We start from the raw sequence: 18,365 nt of genomic DNA, 5'->3' as shown, positions 1-18,365 counted from the left end.
TCCTCCAAACACGGCGAGTTGAGCTAATGCCAAAGAGCTCAATTTTAGTCTCATCTGACCACAGCACCTTCTCCCAATCACTCTCAGAATCATCCAGATGTTAATTTGCAAACTTCAGACGGGCCTGTACATGTACAAAAACACCGAAAAAGGCCATACTTACAAATGGACACAGCCAGGCCAGAAATGCTGATGAAAGGGCGAGCAGGTGCTTTAAATAATAATAGCCACTCCCACTAGTCTTGAGGGGAGTGGTGTGTGGTGCATGGGATGTGTAGTAAGAAATAATAAATGAATAGTGTGTGTGCAAGTGTAATACTATAAGTGAAATATAGGGGGCAGTAATAAATGAAGTGCCTCAATAGAAATAAATGGATAATGGGGTGCAAGTGAGTGAAACATGGAGGGATAGTGTGTACGTCATGAGGCACAACGTGTATAGCCAGGTAGAAGCCTATTTGTGACGCCTTGATAATACATAGAGCGGGCTACCCTGCTTGCTATGCCAAACAACAACACACCATGCTCTCCCAGCATCAAAGACCCGGCTGTGTCCAAGAGAAGCGAATATACATAATAATGAAAAATACCTGGGGTATTGGTAATCATTTTGGCCAAAAGGACGCAAGCTCGCAATCCACGACAAGGATCCCCAGACTTGCGAGTCCCTAACTCCTAAACTGGAACAGAACGTTCCTGATGCACAAACAGAACCGATAAAAACACAGGGACATATACAAAAACACCGAAAAAGGCCATACTTACAAATGGACACAGCCAGGCCAGAAATGCTGATGAAAGGGCGAGCAGGTGCTTTAAATAATAATAGCCACTCCCACTAGTCTTGAGGGGAGTGGTGTGTGGTGCATGGGATGTGTAGTAAGAAATAATAAATGAATAGTGTGTGTGCAAGTGTAATACTATAAGTGAAATATAGGGGGCAGTAATAAATGAAGTGCCTCAATAGAAATAAATGGATAATGGGGTGCAAGTGAGTGAAACATGGAGGGATAGTGTGTACGTCATGAGGCACAACGTGTATAGCCAGGTAGAAGCCTATTTGTGACGCCTTGATAATACATAGAGCGGGCTACCCTGCTTGCTATGCCAAACAACAACACACCATGCTCTCCCAGCATCAAAGACCCGGCTGTGTCCAAGAGAAGCGAATATACATAATAATGAAAAATACCTGGGGTATTGGTAATCATTTTGGCCAAAAGGACGCAAGCTCGCAATCCACGACAAGGATCCCCAGACTTGCGAGTCCCTAACTCCTAAACTGGAACAGAACGTTCCTGATGCACAAACAGAACCGATAAAAACACAGGGACATATACAAAAACACCGAAAAAGGCCATACTTACAAATGGACACAGCCAGGCCAGAAATGCTGATGAAAGGGCGAGCAGGTGCTTTAAATAATAATAGCCACTCCCACTAGTCTTGAGGGGAGTGGTGTGTGGTGCATGGGATGTGTAGTAAGAAATAATAAATGAATAGTGTGTGTGCAAGTGTAATACTATAAGTGAAATATAGGGGGCAGTAATAAATGAAGTGCCTCAATAGAAATAAATGGATAATGGGGTGCAAGTGAGTGAAACATGGAGGGATAGTGTGTACGTCATGAGGCACAACGTGTATAGCCAGGTAGAAGCCTATTTGTGACGCCTTGATAATACATAGAGCGGGCTACCCTGCTTGCTATGCCAAACAACAACACACCATGCTCTCCCAGCATCAAAGACCCGGCTGTGTCCAAGAGAAGCGAATATACATAATAATGAAAAATACCTGGGGTATTGGTAATCATTTTGGCCAAAAGGACGCAAGCTCGCAATCCACGACAAGGATCCCCAGACTTGCGAGTCCCTAACTCCTAAACTGGAACAGAACGTTCCTGATGCACAAACAGAACCGATAAAAACACAGGGACATATACAAAAACACCGAAAAAGGCCATACTTACAAATGGACACAGCCAGGCCAGAAATGCTGATGAAAGGGCGAGCAGGTGCTTTAAATAATAATAGCCACTCCCACTAGTCTTGAGGGGAGTGGTGTGTGGTGCATGGGATGTGTAGTAAGAAATAATAAATGAATAGCTAACGCCGATGCTGCTGCAGAATCAACTGAAGCCTTTGGTGCCGATGTGGCCGACACGATGCAGGACCTGTGAGTGACGTCACAGATCTGCACTGCCAGAAGCTGGGCGTTCTGAAGAGAAGTGGATGATACTTCTCTTCAGAGCGCCCAGCTAGTAAAAGTAATAAAAACGCCCCGATGTACGCACATAATACACGCCCACTTGGACTTTTACTTTTAAACACACCCACTTGGACTTTTGCAAGCCTCATTTGCATAACTACAAAAATGGTCATAACTTGGCCAAAAATGCTCGTTTTTTTAAAATAAAACCGTTACTGTAATCTACATTGCAGCGCCTATCTGCTGCAATAGCAGATAGGGGTTGCAAAATCTGGTGACAGAGCCTCTTTAAGACAGCTGTCTTTAATGCAGGCACCAAGTTGATTTGGAGCGTGTAACTGCTCTGGAGGAGGCTGAACTCTTAATGGTTGATAGGGGATCAAATACTTATTTCTCTGTGCAAAATGCAAATAAATATATATAATTTTGACTATGTGATTTTCTTTTTTTTTTTTTTTTTTTTTTTTTATATAATCTATCTCTCACTGGTAAAATTAACCTAGCCTAAAAATTCTAGACCGTTCATGACTTTGACAGTGGGCAAACTTACAAAATCAGCAAGGGATCAAATACTTATTTCCTTCACTGTAGGTCTGATAGAGTGACTCGATCTGCTACCACTCAGGCTGGTAGGCTGAGGAGTGGGAGAACCTATCACAGCCTGGCCAGACGGATCTAGCTCCCGCCCTCGGTCTATTTATACCATCATTTCCTGCTCTTCCTTTGCCTGTGATTCTGTCTGGTTTCCTGGCTCTGCTGTTCCTGCTAGTACTATTGACCTCTGCTTTAAATTGACACTGGCTTTACTGACTACGCTCCTGCTCTGTGTTTGGTACCTCGTACACTCCTGGTTTGACTTGGCTCGTTCACTACTCTTGTTGCTCACAGTGTTGCCGTGGGCAACTGCCCCATTTCCCTTATCTTCTGTGTACCCTTGTCTGTATGTCTCTCGTGCACTTATTGAGTGTAGGGACCGTCGCCCAGTTGTACGCCGTCGCCTAGGATAGGCCGTGCAAGTAGGCAGGGACTGAGTGGCGGGTAGATTAGGGCTCACCTGTCTGTCTCCCTACCCTGACATTACATTATGATCTCCTCCCCTGGCTCTTTCTGCCAGGTAACTCTTAGAATGCTGTGATCACTACTGACTGACCAATCACAGAGATCACAAACGAGGAACTGTTATTGGTCCCCCACTGCTTGTCAGTGATGATCTGTCACGTTTCAAATGCCCTAACCCGGCTCTTTCTGCCGGGTTATGCTGTGATTGTTCTGTCACTACTGACTGACCAATCACAGCGATTGCAAACGGGGGACCGCTGTGACTGGTCCCCCACATCTTGTCAGTGACGATCTGCTGTCTTTGACAGCAGTCGTCACGTTAAATTCTCTAACCCGGCTCTTTCTGCAGGGTTACTATACTAAAACGCTGTGATTGGTCTGTCACTACTGACTGACCAATCACAGCTATCGTGGCAGGCGCCACGCTGTAATTGGTCCCTCACCATATCAGAGAGACTATTGGCTGTCTGTGACAGCCGATATCATTCTTCTGTCACCATGTCTTTTGACATGGTGACAGTTTTTAGCCATGACGTAACTGTACCTCATAGTGCCTTAATGCAGAGCAAACCATGACGTACAGTTGCGTCATGGTGCGTTAAGGGGTTAAGAGCTTCTGGTAGATCGGTGGATAAATGGGTAGTGTGTCGGCAGTTACCACCTCCGGTATTCCGACAAACCTCAGGTTGTTTCGCCGCTCGCGATTCTCTAAGTCGTCTAGCTTTTCGCGTAGCTTATTAATAATTGTATCTTTGTTGTGGGGTTAGATTCTCTAGACGGGAAACATCAGTCGAATAAAAGTAAAGGCTCTGGTTTCTAAGTCCCTGAGTTTCTGGGAATTTTCTGTAACCTGTGCCAGCACTGTGTTGATAGAGGTCTGTATAAGGTCCGATCTTTTATCAAAAATAGGGATGATAAGACGGGAAACCTCTTGTGCTACCTCCGCTGCTTGGGTTTGTATCGTTAAGAGGCCGGGCTCGGGTTGCCTAAAAGGTTTGGAGGTGTTATGTCCCTAATCATGGACATGCCTGCTGAGGCCTCAATAGGTTGAGAGAGAGAGTGGCCTGGGCCTGTCCTTTAGCAGAACTTTTAGCACTTTTCCGATGTGAGTTTTGGATGTTGGAAGGTGTGAGAGTAGATGGAATTGACGTAGAGGAAGACCGTATAGCTCTGGATTTCCCAGATGTATGAAAGTATTTGTCCATTTATCCGAAGGTCAAAAGTCAAGCAGGTAGAAAATAGTCGTATTCTGTGTAAATAGTCTGTGGAGGAGGATACACAAGCCTATATGTACATTAACTCGGTGTCTGTCAGGAGAGGGAGGGATCCTCCCAGAACTGAGGACAAGGTCATCTGTCAGTAGTTAATAAGATCAGACACTCAGAGTTATGATTATAGCTGTGTGATGAAGCCAAGGCCTATTTACAAGTAATAAGAAATTGGGTACGCAGAGTGAGACGATGGCGTGCAAGTCTCAACGTGTAGACCAGGGGTCTCAAGCACGCGGCCCCTGGGGCTGTCATCTGCGGCCCGCGGGACACAGAGCCGCTAGTATCGGCTCTGCTCCGAGACTCTGGAATTCCCTGACATCGCTGTCCACATATGAACAGCGATGTCTGGGGCTTCCCCAGAGCCGGAGTCCCGAGCAGAGCGCTGGTGTCGGCTCTGCTCCGGGACTCTGTGGTATTTCCTGACATCGCTGTTCACATATGAACAGCGATGTCTGGGGCTTCCCCAGAGCCGGAGTCCCGGGCAGAGCGCTAGTACAGGCTCTGCTCCGGGACTCTGTGGAATTCCCTGACATCGCTGCCCATATATCGAGAGTGTGTCAGGGTCTTGCCCAGAACAGAGCAGGGAGCTGGTGTCGGTTCTGCTCCTGGACTCTGTGGAATTCCCTGACATCGCTGTCCACATATGAACAGTGATGTCTGGGGCTTCCGCAGAGCCGGAGTCCCGAGCAGAGCGCTAGTACAGGCTCTGCTCCGGGACTCTGTGGAATTCCCTGACATCGCTGCCCATATATGGACGGTGTGTCAGGGTCTTCCCCAGAGCGGAGTCCCGGGCAGAGCGCTATTATCGGCTCTGCTCTGGGACTCTGTGGAAGCCTCTGACATCGCTGTCCATACATCGACAATGATGTCAGGGGCTTCCCTAGAGCAGGAGTCCCAGTGATGTCAGGAGCACAGCTGGAATCCCAGGAGGAGCCTACTAGCGCTCTGCCTGGGACTCCAGCTCTGGGGTTGCCCCTGACATCTCTGTCCATATATGGACAGTGATGTCAGGAGCAGAGCTGGAATCCCAGGCAGAGTGCCAGAAGCGGCTCTGCTCCGGGACTCCAGCTCTGGGCAAGCCGCTGCCTGACATCACTGTGGCAGCATCTGCAGAGGACACTGTGGCAGCCTCTACAGAGGGCACTGTGGCAGCCTCTACAGAGGGCACCGTGGCATTATCTACAAGTGGGTGTGTGGCAGTATCTGAAGAGGACACTGGCATTATCTAGGGGTGTGTTGCATTATCTACAGAGGGCACTGTGGCCTTATCTACAGAGGGCACTGTGGCCTTATCTACAGAGGGCACTGTGGCCTTATCTAGGGGTGTGTTGCAACATCCACAGAGGGCACTGCGGCAGCATCCACAGAGGGCACTGCGGCAGCATCCACAGAGGGCACTGCGGCAGCATCCACAGAGGGCACTGCGGCCTTATCTAGGGGTGTGTTGCATTATCTACAGAGGGCACTGCGGCAGCATCCACAGAGGGCACTGCGGCACTATCTAAAAAGGGGCTGCCCAATCTTGACGTCTTGATGTCTGCCAAACGCTGCCAACTGAGCCGCCGGACTGCATTTAGCGACACTTAAACTGGAAAGCTGGATTGTTGAAATAAGCACGTGGAGAAATATCTCACATTTTAAACCTAGCGCTATTATTATAGTAATGTAGTGTTTTAGTAGTTCAAATAACTAATTGATTAACAATAATTTTTTATTGTATCAAATTTGAAAGTAATGCGGCCCGTCAACTTCCCATTTTTTCTATATGCGGCCCACTTACCCGGCCGAGTTTGAGACCCCTGGTGTAGACGTAGAGCAGATCACTCCACCTCTGCTCCAAATGTGGAGGCCCTCTATCCTCTGCAGTGTAAGATGGTCTGTGTTTGTTTGTAGAGCTCCAGCCCCCTTTCTATGTTCTGATGGTTCACTTGCTCTCCTCTGTGTAAGTAGCAGAAGTAAGGAGTGTATCATGGGGCAGACGTCTGTAACAAGTGGAGTGCTTCAGTGTAAGTTTATGTATCGTTATGAGGGATAGGTGCGCCACTTAAGTTCGCCCCAATGTCTGTACTAAGTCAAAATGAAAATGCACTTATACTTAGCTGCCTCAGCGGTGAGGGGAGTCGGGTGATGTCCAGGTCCTCTCCACCTCATGGAGTCCTCACTCTTCTCTAGGGATTGTCGCTCGCAACCCAGACCAGGTCGGTCCAGGGGGAGTCTCTTTGCTAGGTAGAGCAATGTTTCCCTGGGCACTTGGCTCGGCCCTGTCAGCTCTCTCCTCCACTCCCACGTGGTGAGGCAGTTGATTCCAGCGGAGATACCTCATCCTGTGTCTCCCCACTCTGCCTCAGTGCGAGCACTGGGGTGAAGTCAGGGCTCTTCTGGTCTGTTGAGGCACCGCCCGGTGTCTCGGACAGGAGCCTCCTTTGCTGCGTGGCCTGTATGCCAAGTATCATCCACTTCTCTTCAGAACGCCCAGCTTCTGACAGTGCAGATCTGTGACGTCACTCACAGGTCCTGCATCGTCTCGGCCACATCGGCACCAGAGGCTACAGTTGATTCTGCAGCAGCATCAGCGTTTGCAGGTAAGATCGATTTACCTGCAAACGCCGATGCTGCTGCAGAATCATCTGTAGCCTCTGGTGCCGACACGATGCAGGACCTGTGAGTGACGTCACAGATCTGCACTGTCAGAAGCTGGGTGGTAACGGAGAGAAGTGGATGATACTTCTCTTCAGAGCGCCCAGCTAGTAAAAGTATTAAAAACGCCCCGATGTACGCACATAATACACACCCACTTGGACTTTTGCAAGCCTCATTTGCATAACTACAAAAATGGTCATAACTTGGCCAAAAATGCTCGTTTTTAAAAAATAAAAACGTTACTGTAATCTACATTGCAGCGCCTATCTGCTGCAATAGCAGATAGGGGTTGCAAAATCTGGTGACAGAGCCTCTTTAAGGAGGTGCGACCTGACTTAGGGTATGTTCACACGGAGTGTTTTCAGCTGTTTTTCGGGCTGTAATTGTCCCGAAAAATCGGAAGCAGAACGCCTCAAAACATCTGCCCATTGTTTTCAATGGGAAAAACTGTGTTCTGTTCTGACAGGGCTTTTATTACGCGGCCGTTTTTCAAAACGGTCACGTAAAAAAACGGCCGCGAAAAAGAAGTGCATGTCACTTCTTCGGCCGTTTTTAGAGACTTTTTCATACACTCGAAAGCCTAATTCACACAAACGTGTCCGTTTTGCGGGTGTAAAAAAGCAGCGTTTTGCGCGCATTGCAGTTCCGTGTGTCATCAGTGTTTGCTGCGTGTCCGTTATTTTCACGCATATGGCATCCTTATGTCAAGTGGTTTTGACGTATGCAAAATAAAATGAAGGCGGTGGTTTTCTTTTTCACATAATTTTTTGAGCAACTGTTGTGCGAATCACGCACAGCACACGGATGTGCGTTCGTGTGATGTCCGTGATTTTCACGCACCCATTGACTTCAATGGGTGCGTGATGCACAAAAAACGCTCAAGTATAGGACATGCAGTGCGTTTCACGCAGCGGACACGCTGCGTGAAAAACACGGAATGTCTGAATGGCCCCATTGACTTACATAGGTCCATACGACGTGCGTGATTTTCACATGCGTATTACGGACGTGAAATACACTCGTGTAAATAAGGCCTATAGAAAAACAGCTCCAAAAACGGCCGTTAAAAACGCGACTTTGATTAAAAAACGGCTGAAAAAAAGGAGCTGTTTTCCCTTGAAAACAGCTCCGTATTTTGAGACGTTCTTTATTATGTGTGTGCACATACCCTTACAGTTCACCATTACTACCAGCACTGAAAACAACCGTTTTTTGGACACTGTGGTCCAGATTAACCCTGACAACACTTCAACAACTGACATCTACTCCAAACCCGCTGATAGGAATGGCCTATTACATTATAGCAGCTGCCATCCCAAGGCAACAAAAAACTCCCTTCCTCGTTCCCAATACACAAGTAACCAGCTTTATGTCCGACCCCGCGATAATAGATTCACGTTTTAATGAAATGTCAAGGAAATTTGAGGATAGGGGCTATCCACCATCCTTGCTTCCGAGGAAACGTCCCGTTGTAAGTCTATGACGAATCACCAACCATGTCAAGATATTCCCAAAAGAATTTCGTACATACATACCACCCCATCATTCCTAAGATTCAGCAAGTCATCAAAAAACACTGGCCCCTCTTACACCGTACATAACCTGACATTCCATAATTTTCAAACCGAGCTATGATGTGTCTCAAGAGACCAAGGAACATCAGAGATTACATAGTTAGGGCAGACATTGGCAGGGGACCGAGAAAACAATTTCTCAAATACAAGCGTAATGGGACATTTCCCTGTCTCCACTGCTTCTGTTGCAACAACATCATTAGAAGTGAAACCATCTCCCACCCACAAACGGGGAAATCCTTTCCAATCAAAGGTTGCTTCTCATGTGATTCCAAATTAGTCGTATGTCTCATTAAATGCCCATGTGGACTAGTTTACGTAGGATAGACTACACATTGTATCGGGGATAGAATTACTTCACACAATTCCACCATTAGATGTCAAAAAACATGGCTCCCAATACCGTACCATTTCTGCTCACTTGGACACACAATCTCGCAACTCCGCTTCCAGGTTATTGAGAAGGTTCTACCACCTAGACCAAGGGTCTCAAGCATGTGGCCCCTGGGGCTGTCATCTGCGGCCCGCGGGACACAGAGCCGCTAGTACAGATTCTGCTTCGGGACTCTGGAATTCCCTGACATTGCTGTCCACATATGAACAGCAATGTCAGGGTTTTCCCCAAAGCCGGAGTCCCTTGCAGAGCGCTAGTATAGTCTCTGCTCCGGGACTCTGACTTCCCTGACACACTGTGTCAGTGTCTTCCCCAGAGTGGAGTCCCAGGCAGAGCGCTAGTATCGGCTCTGCTCCGGGACTCTGTGGAATTCACTGACATCGCTGTCTACATATGGACAGAGATGTCTGGGACTTCCCCAGAGCGGAGTCCCGGGCAGAGCGCTAGTATAGGCTCTGCTCCGGGACTCTGTGGAATTCACTGACATCGCTGTCTACATATGGACAGAGATGTCTGGGGCTTCCCCAGAGCTGGAGTCCCGGGCAGAGCGCCAGTATAGTCTCGACTTTGGGGAAGCCTCTGACATCGCTGTCCATACATCGACAGTGATGTCAGGGGCTCCCCTAGAGCAGGAGTCCCAGTGATGTCAGGAGCACAGCTGGAGACCCAGGAAGAGCCTTCTAGCGCTCTGCCCGGGACTCCAGCTCCGGGGTTGCCCCTGAGAGCTTGCCCAGAGCTGGAGTCCCGGAGCAGAGACGCTTCTAGCACTCTGCCTGTAAATTCCAGCTCTGGGCAAGCCCCTGATATCACTGTCCATATATGGACACTGATGTTAATGACTTCCCCAGAGTTCCGGCGCAGAGCCTATACTAGTGCTCTGCTCCCGGACTCCGACTCCGGGGTTGCCCGATATCATATTGTGGTCCAGGAGGATCCACTGACATCACTTTGTATGGACAGTGACGCAGGGGCTCCAACAGTAGAGGAATCCCCAGCCAAAGCGTTGGCAATGCTCTGGCTGGGGATTCCACTCCTAGAGGGATCCTCAATGGAGCTATCTACCTGGGGTGTGTGGAATTATCTGCAGAGGGCACTGTGGCAGCATCTGCAGAGGGCACTGTGGCAGCATCTGCAGAGGGCACTGTGGCAGCATCTGCAGAGGGGCTGCCAAACACGGCTAACTGAGCCGCCGGACTGCATTTAGCGACACTTAAATTGGATTGTTGAAATAAGCACGTGGAGTATTCGCTCAAATTTTAAACCTAGCGTTATTATTATAGTAAGGTAGTATTATTATTATAGTGCTATCGTAATTCAAATAACTAATTAATTAACAATAATTTTGTATTGTATCAAATTTGAAAGTAATGCGGCCCGTCAACTTCCCATTTTTTCTATATGTGGCCCACTTACCCGGCCGAGTTTGAGACCCCTGATCTAGACGGAGCTGCGATCATGTACAGAAAATGAAATAAATGTAAATCCTTCTGGATTCATACTTCACAGACTATCAATCCCTGGTCTCAACTGGGACGATGACGTCGTAGCCTAAATAATTTACATGCTTCCTTTCTGTTTTTTTTTTCCTGTATCTCAATCTGCATTAACTCTTATCGATTCAAGATATTCTCTAATATAACTTATATTCTCACCTAAGCACGCTGACCCATTGTGACACGATCACATGCAGCCCAGATGTCAGTCTCTTATTCCCTTTCCTTTCCTTTCTCCTTTTTGCACTCTCTTCACCCTTCCCACTATTTCCCCCACTACATACCTTTCATCACTTACTAACCAGTAACATGTGAGTCACCTGGTCCTGACCTGGTGTCCAGAGACCAGGCAGGGGGGGGTGGATTGAGTGTACGACTTACCAGTCACAGCCCCGCTTGTAGCTTTCCCATGCTTAATTAGCGTGGGAAAGCTACAAGCCGGGCTGTGACTGGTGAGTCTCACAGTCACTCCCAGTACATACTGAGTCCCTGACCAGTTACCACCCGCATGCAGCAGGCAGACGTTGCTGGAAGGACTGAAATGGTCCCCGCCTTCTTGAATTGACCCTCAACTACTACTGTTTGGCCAGCATTGAATATGTTAGCTTCTATAGCGTGGTGGTTAGCTTGTTTCCCTTACATTGGCAAGGTCACTGGTTCAAAGCCTGGCAATGTTATTCTTTTAAAAAATATATTATTAATATCTTAATTGTATTGGTCTAAGTTCACACTAGCGTTAGTATACGTTTATCTCTCTTCCGTCAGAAGAAGAGAGGATCGATACATTAAACAGAAAGCAACAGTTCCATTAGAATTACCGTTGAATTTAATGGTAATTCTTTTGTATCAGTTGCTTTCCGTTTGTCTCCATTCACTAGGGTTCCGTTCTTTTGAACGGAAATAAAAGTTCGGCAGACTGCACTTTTGTTTCCGTTCAAAAATAATGGAAACCTACCGAACGCAGACAAACAGAAAGCAACTGATACAAAAGAATTACCATTGTAAAAAATTCAGTTTTATGTATCGATCCTCTCTTCCTCTGACGGAAGAAAGGTAAACGTATATAGAAACGCTAGTGTGAAAGAAGCCTTACTTTAATCGTTTTTTAATTCAACTTCAGTTGTGCCCGTACTCTTCTTTTTTCTATCCCACTCGTGTGATCGCTTATAAAAGCTGTTAGTTATGTTCTTTATTATCACTGGGGCCCCATGCACACGACCGTGCCCGTAATCACAATCTGTGATTACGGGCACAGACAGCCACGGAGAGTCATCCGCATTTGCCCATAAAAATGAATGGGTCTGTAATTACGGACGAAATCTACGGTCATGTGCATGGGGCCTTACTCTTGATTTTGTGATGTGTCCGTAAAAATTTTAGTCTGTCCGTGATTTTTAGCTGTTATCCAGAAATTTCTGAAGTGGAGGTTCGCAACCCTGTCTCACACATTAGAGCATCGATGCTCCCAGCCCTCAGCTACTTCAGGTAGCTGAGAGCAGGGAGATTTAACAGCTCCCTGCTCTATTTATTTATTCCGATGCAGCGCCGTAAAAAGGCTACTGCATCGGAATAAAACCCGTTAGTGGCTGCCGTAAAAACACTATGCGGAGGTCACTTACAGGTTAAAGCCGACTTCCACATGATAACACATGCCTTATCCAGAGACTTCCATAACCTCCCAACTCGCATCCATCTGGTGAGTTCATTATTCCTGTCCACAGCACCTCCCTTTCTCTTTCAACTTCACAGCCATCTCTTGTATTCTTACTTACTTCTGTGTCTCCATTACTGCTAGCACCTACTATCAAGTGGGTAAAACCCCCTTTTTACCAGGCACCTCACCTCAAAGTTTAGCGAGTGCCTTCAAAGGCTGGATTCACACGACCATGTTATGTCCGTAATGGACGGAACGTATTTCGGCCGCTAATCCCGGACCGAACACACTGCAGGGAGCCGGGCTCCTAGCATCATAGTTATGTACAACTGTCCCGTACTGTAATCATGTTTTCAGTACGGGACAGTTCTCCTGCAGCGAGGCAGGGACTCCTAGCATCGTACATAACTATGATGCTAGGAGCCCGGCTCCCTGCACTGTGTTTGGTCCGGGACTTCCGGCCGAAATACGTTCCGTCCATTACGGACGTAACATGGTCGTGTGAATCCAGCCTAAGGCTTCATTCACATCTGCGCCATGGTCCGGTTCCGACGTTCCGTCTGAGCTTTCAGTCGGAACGGGATCCTGACTGACACAAACGAAAACTGCCATTATCAAGGCGTTAATAAAACATTAAAAAAGCAGAGACATAAGAAAATATATTTATTGAAATAAAAACTCCCCCACACAATACTCATTAACCATTTTTTGTAAAAATAAATAAATTAAAAAAAACAGATCATTGCAGTAGTCCACCGAATCTACGACGTAGTCCAATAGGTACAGCAGAATCTGTAAAACAAAAATAAAGTTAGCAATATAAAAAATACATATACTTAGGCGTTTACGCCTCAAAAAAACGGAAGCTGAATGCCTACAACCATCTGCCCATTGAAATCAATGGGAAAAACAGCATTAAGTTCATACGGGGCGTCTTTCTCCGCCGCCGTTTTAAAAAACGGAGTGTAAAAAGAAGAAGTAGCATGCCACTCCTTGAGGCATTTTTTGGAGCTGATTTGGAGGTCATATTGTTTCAATTGATTTTAATATTTGATAAGAGTGCCTTATAACTATGAGCATATATTTAGTCAGGGGATTTAGCCAAATTCCTAAATATTTAAGGGCGGAGTCATTCCATTTAAAGGGGGAGTTACATTGAAGCTGTATGAGGTCATGAATAGGGACTGATACGTTCGGAATTTCAGACTTAACTTTAAAATCAATTACAGCAAGATAACCAAATTGTTCAAAGGGGGACAGTAAAGTTGGTAAGGCCATTTGAGGATTAGTTATCAATAGCGGTAAATCATCCGCGAAAGCGGCAGTCTTATGACAGATGTTATTCAAAGAGAGGCCCTGTATGCTAGGATCGTTTTGGATATGTTGAATTAGGGTCTCCATTACCATAACAAATAGTGATGGGGACAAGAGACATCCCTGTCATGTTCGGTTAGATATATCGAAAAACTTTTGGACAGTGTCCCATTAACTCTGAGGCTGGGTTCACACAACCCATTTTCAGACGTAATGGAGGAGTTTTACGCCTCGAATTATGCCTGAAAAAACGCCCCTAATATGCCTACAAACATCTGCCCATTGCTTTCAATGGGAATTACGATGTTCTGTTCCCACGAGCCTTTATTTTACGCTTCGCTGTCAAAAAACGGAGCGTAAAAAGAAGTAGCATGTCACTTCTTGAGATGTTTTTTTGAGCGGATTTTCCATTGAACACTATGAAAAACGCCTCAAAAAACGTCTGAAATGAAGCCTCAAGAAGCTCCAAATTTCATTCTCCGCTTCAAAAACGCCTGAAAATCAGAGGCTGTTTTTTCTGAAATCAGCTCCGTATTTTTCAGACGTTTTTTGTTAAGCGTGTGAACATACCCTAATACGTGCATGAGGTTGGGAGTAAAGGGACAACACAGCAGACACAAACATTTCAGGAAAACCCAAAAATTGTAAGGTTTTAACCATGAAAAGCCAAATTGACTGTTAAATGCCTTTTCAGCGTCGGTACTTAAAGAGGCTCTGTCACCACATTATATGTGGCCTATCTTGTATACAATGTGATAGGAGCTGTAATGTAGATTACAGCAGTTTTTTTTATTTAGAAAAACGATCATTTTTGACGGATTTGCAACCTATTTTAGCTTTATGCTAATCACTTTCTTAATGCTCAACTGGGCATGTTTTACTTTTTGACCAAGTGGGCGTTGTGGAGAGAAGTGTATGACGCTGACCAATCAGCGTCATACACTTCTCTCCATTCATTTACACAGCACATAGTGTTCTTATTAGATAACTATGTGCAGACACACACACACGCTAACGTTACCCAAGTGTCCCGACAATGAATAGGCATCACCTCCAGCCAGGACGTGAGGTCTATCCAGAATCCTGACACTTCAGATGCATTAATCTGGTGGAGTTCCCCCCCCCCCCCCCTCCCCGACCCTGCACAAAACCAGTCTACTCCTGTCCAATAATCTTAGGCAATAAAAGACTAATACATTTTGCAAGTAATTTGGCCCAAAGTTTCACATCAGTATTAAAGAGGCTCTGTCACCAGATTTTGCAACCCCTATCTGCTATTGCAGCAGATAGGCGCTGCAATGTAGATTACAGTAACGTTTTTATTTTTAAAAAACGAGCATTTTTGGCCAAGTTATGGCCATTTTTGTATTTATGCAAATGAGGCTTGCAAAAGTACAACTGGGCGTGTTTAAAGTAAAAGTACAACTGGGCGTGTATTATGTGCGTACATCGGGGCGTGTTTACTTCTTTAACTAGCTGGGCGTTCTGATGAGAAGTATCATCCACTTCTCTTCAGAACGCCCAGCATCTGGCAGTGCAGATCTGTGACGTCACTCACAGGTCCTGCATCGTGTCGGCCACATCGGCACCAGAGGCTACAGTTGATTCTGCAGCAGCATCAGCGTTTGCAGGTAAGTAGCTACATCGATATACCTGCTAACGCCGATGCTGCTGCAGAATCATCTGTAGCCTCTGGTGCCGGCTCGTCTGACACGATGCAGGACCTGTGAGTGACGTCACAGCGTGATCTCTCGAGAACACGCTGTGTCTGCACTGCCAGAAGCTGGGCGTTCTGAAGAGAAGTGGATGATACTTCTCGTCAGAAAGCCCAGCTAGTAAAAGTAGTAAACACGCCCCGATGTAACACACAATACACGCCCAGTTGTACTTTTACTTTTCAACACGCCCAGTTGTACTTTTGCAAGCCTCATTTGCATAAATACAAAAATGGCCATAACTTGGCCAAAAATGCTCGTTTTTAAAAAATAAAAACGTTACTGTAATCTACATTGCAGCGCCTATCTGCTGCAATAGCAGATAGGGGTTGCAAAATATGGTGACAGAGCCTCTTTAAGTAGAGAAATTGGCCTGTAGCTACTGCATAGTTCCAAATCTTTGCCCTCCTTAGGAATATAAATGTGTGCTTCAAGAGAATGGTGTGGGAAGGAATCCCCTTTCAAAAAGTGAATTAAATAAAGCTTCCATTTGAGGGAGAAGGGTGTCAATAAATTTTTTATAATATATAACGGGAAAGCCATCTGGGTCAGGACTCTTTCCATTGGGGATGGATTGGAGGACATCTTTAATTTCCTCTCTGGAGATAAAAAAAAAAGAGAAGATTTCCTTGATCAAAAAAATATATGAGGAGGGGTGTAGTTTGGAGAGGAAATTCTCAATCTCAATAGGTTTATCTAAATTCTGGATCGCAGAGGCGGAGAGGTTATACAGCGAAGTAGAATAGTCCTGAAAGGTATCAGCTATGTCTGATGTGTGGATTTTTATCTGGTTCCGAGAGTCTTTAAATTTTACCAATAAATGTTTGGTCTCTTTGGGTCTTCAACATAGAGGTCATCACTTTACGGATTTTTTCTCCAAGCGCATAAAATTTTTGTTTACAGCGTAAATATGTATTGGCGGATTGAATATTAAGAAGATCCCTTAGTTTATTCCTCAGCAAAAGAAGTTCTTCTTGAGCCTTACAGGCTTTCGAAAGTTTATGTATACGTTCAGCTATTGATAGCTGGTGAAGGAGGGCGTTTATTGCCTTGGTATGCTGCTTCTTGAGGTATGATCCTACAGCAATCAACTCCCCCCTGATCACAGCCTTATGAGTCTCCCACCATGAGGAAATCTCAGAAATATTCTCAGCAAAAAATTTAGACAAAATTTGACAGACGGAGACGATAACCTCTCGTTATGGTCAAGAAGAACTTCATTCAATCTCCAAGTAAAATCTCTTTCTGGAAGTGATGAGATCAATAAACTTGGTGTTATAGGTGCTTGATCCGATAATGTAATCTGTCCTCTCGAGGCATTGGAGGAGCTAGTGAGCATATCTGAGGTAACAAATAAGTAATCTAACCTCTGGTAGGAGGAGTGTACTGGGGAATAGAACGAGTAATCTCGCGTATTAGGATGTTGAAGTCTCCAAAAAAAAATCTATGAGCTTAAAGGAACAGTGTCATCACAAATAATTTTTTTATATGTTAAAGATGTTAGTGCCTTAATATAAACGTTTATTTTCATTTGTGTGTTTGTGTTTTACTGTTTCTTATTTTTACACGTTTTCTTCCCTATGGGGGCTGCCATTTTTTGTTCCATTTCTGTGTGTGTCGATTAACGACACACACAGACATGGAATACGGCAGCCACAGTCCCATAGGGACTGCGAACGGCTCCCGTCCCATTGACTGCCGTGTACGGCGTCTGTGTGGGAACTGCGCATGCGCCGCTCCCACACAGTCCTATTCGAAATTGGCGCCGTCCGGCGCCATTTTCCTGTGGACCGGAAGTCGCGGCCGGACAGTAATATTACTACTTCCGGTCGCGGCTTCCGGACTTGTGCACATGGAACAGCGGCAGCAAAGGGAGCGGACGGGCCGGAGGGAGCCGCGGCGGCAGGAGCAGGTAAGAGATTTCAATGTATGTTAGTGTTTGTGTGTGTTTACTACTGTATGTAAACCTACTACACTGTGGGTTACCTCAAAAAATGGCGACACACAGTGTAGGAGGTTAAACCTTTCAAACCCCTCGTTTATCCCGGCACTAGCCAGGATAAAGGAGGGGGGGGATGCTGAGAGCTCACTAGAGCGAGGGCTTTTAACCCAATGTTGCAATGCTGCAATTTTGGGAACTAGCTCCATCTAGTGACCAAAAATGGGTAGTATTATAAATTAGAAAAAATTTATAATATTACCTGGACTCGTGCAAAAAAATAAAAAAAATTTGAACAGTGTTTAATCACCCACACACTAAATGTTTAATTTTTAAAAAAAAAACATGTTTTTCTGGCAACACATTCCCTTTAAGTTCAGAAAACGGTCTCCTAATCCTCGCAATGGATCTCAACGAAACAGCAGATCTCTTCACTGAGGAATCTAACAAAGGATCTAAGGTCAGATTAAGGTCTCCAACTATAAGGATTCCGTCAGTAAATAATTTAAGGGAACTCAACGCATCTACTATCCATGTAGATTGATTTTGGTTTGGGGCATACAAGTTACATAACGTAACCATAGTGTTTGCTATCTTGCCCTTTAAAAATAAGAACCTGCCATCTTAGTCAGTTAAGGAGTCTTCGTAAGAGAAAGGTATATTCTTGTGAAAAGCAATGCTTACTCCTTTAGAAGCTGACGTGGGATGACCGCTATGGAACCATTGGGAGTATTTTGAACGGAAAAGGTTGGGTAAGTTGTCTTAAAATGGGTTTCTTGAAAAAAAAATATGGAGGTCTACGCCATCTTTGTGAAGTAATGAAATAATCTGACTAAGCTTGTTAGGGACATTGAGACCCTTTACATTAAATGAGATTTTAATAGGGACAGTACTACGTGTGGTCATTGTTACAGTACTGGGGCATGGGTGTAAGACATATCAAAAAGCATCCTGAGAACCAAAAGGAGGACAACACAAACCAAATATATACATAGAAGAAAAAAATACAAAAAAGAAAAATAGTACAGTGGCATTACGGTGGTTATGCAATGCAGGTATCACCAATGGGGGGGGGGGGGGGGGTCATGATCGGGACAACTACAG

The sequence above is a fragment of the Rhinoderma darwinii genome, chromosome 1 (assembly GCF_050947455.1).
Source record: "Rhinoderma darwinii isolate aRhiDar2 chromosome 1, aRhiDar2.hap1, whole genome shotgun sequence".
NCBI lineage: Eukaryota > Metazoa > Chordata > Amphibia > Anura > Rhinodermatidae > Rhinoderma > Rhinoderma darwinii.
Note: the sequence above shows the minus strand (reverse complement) of the source record.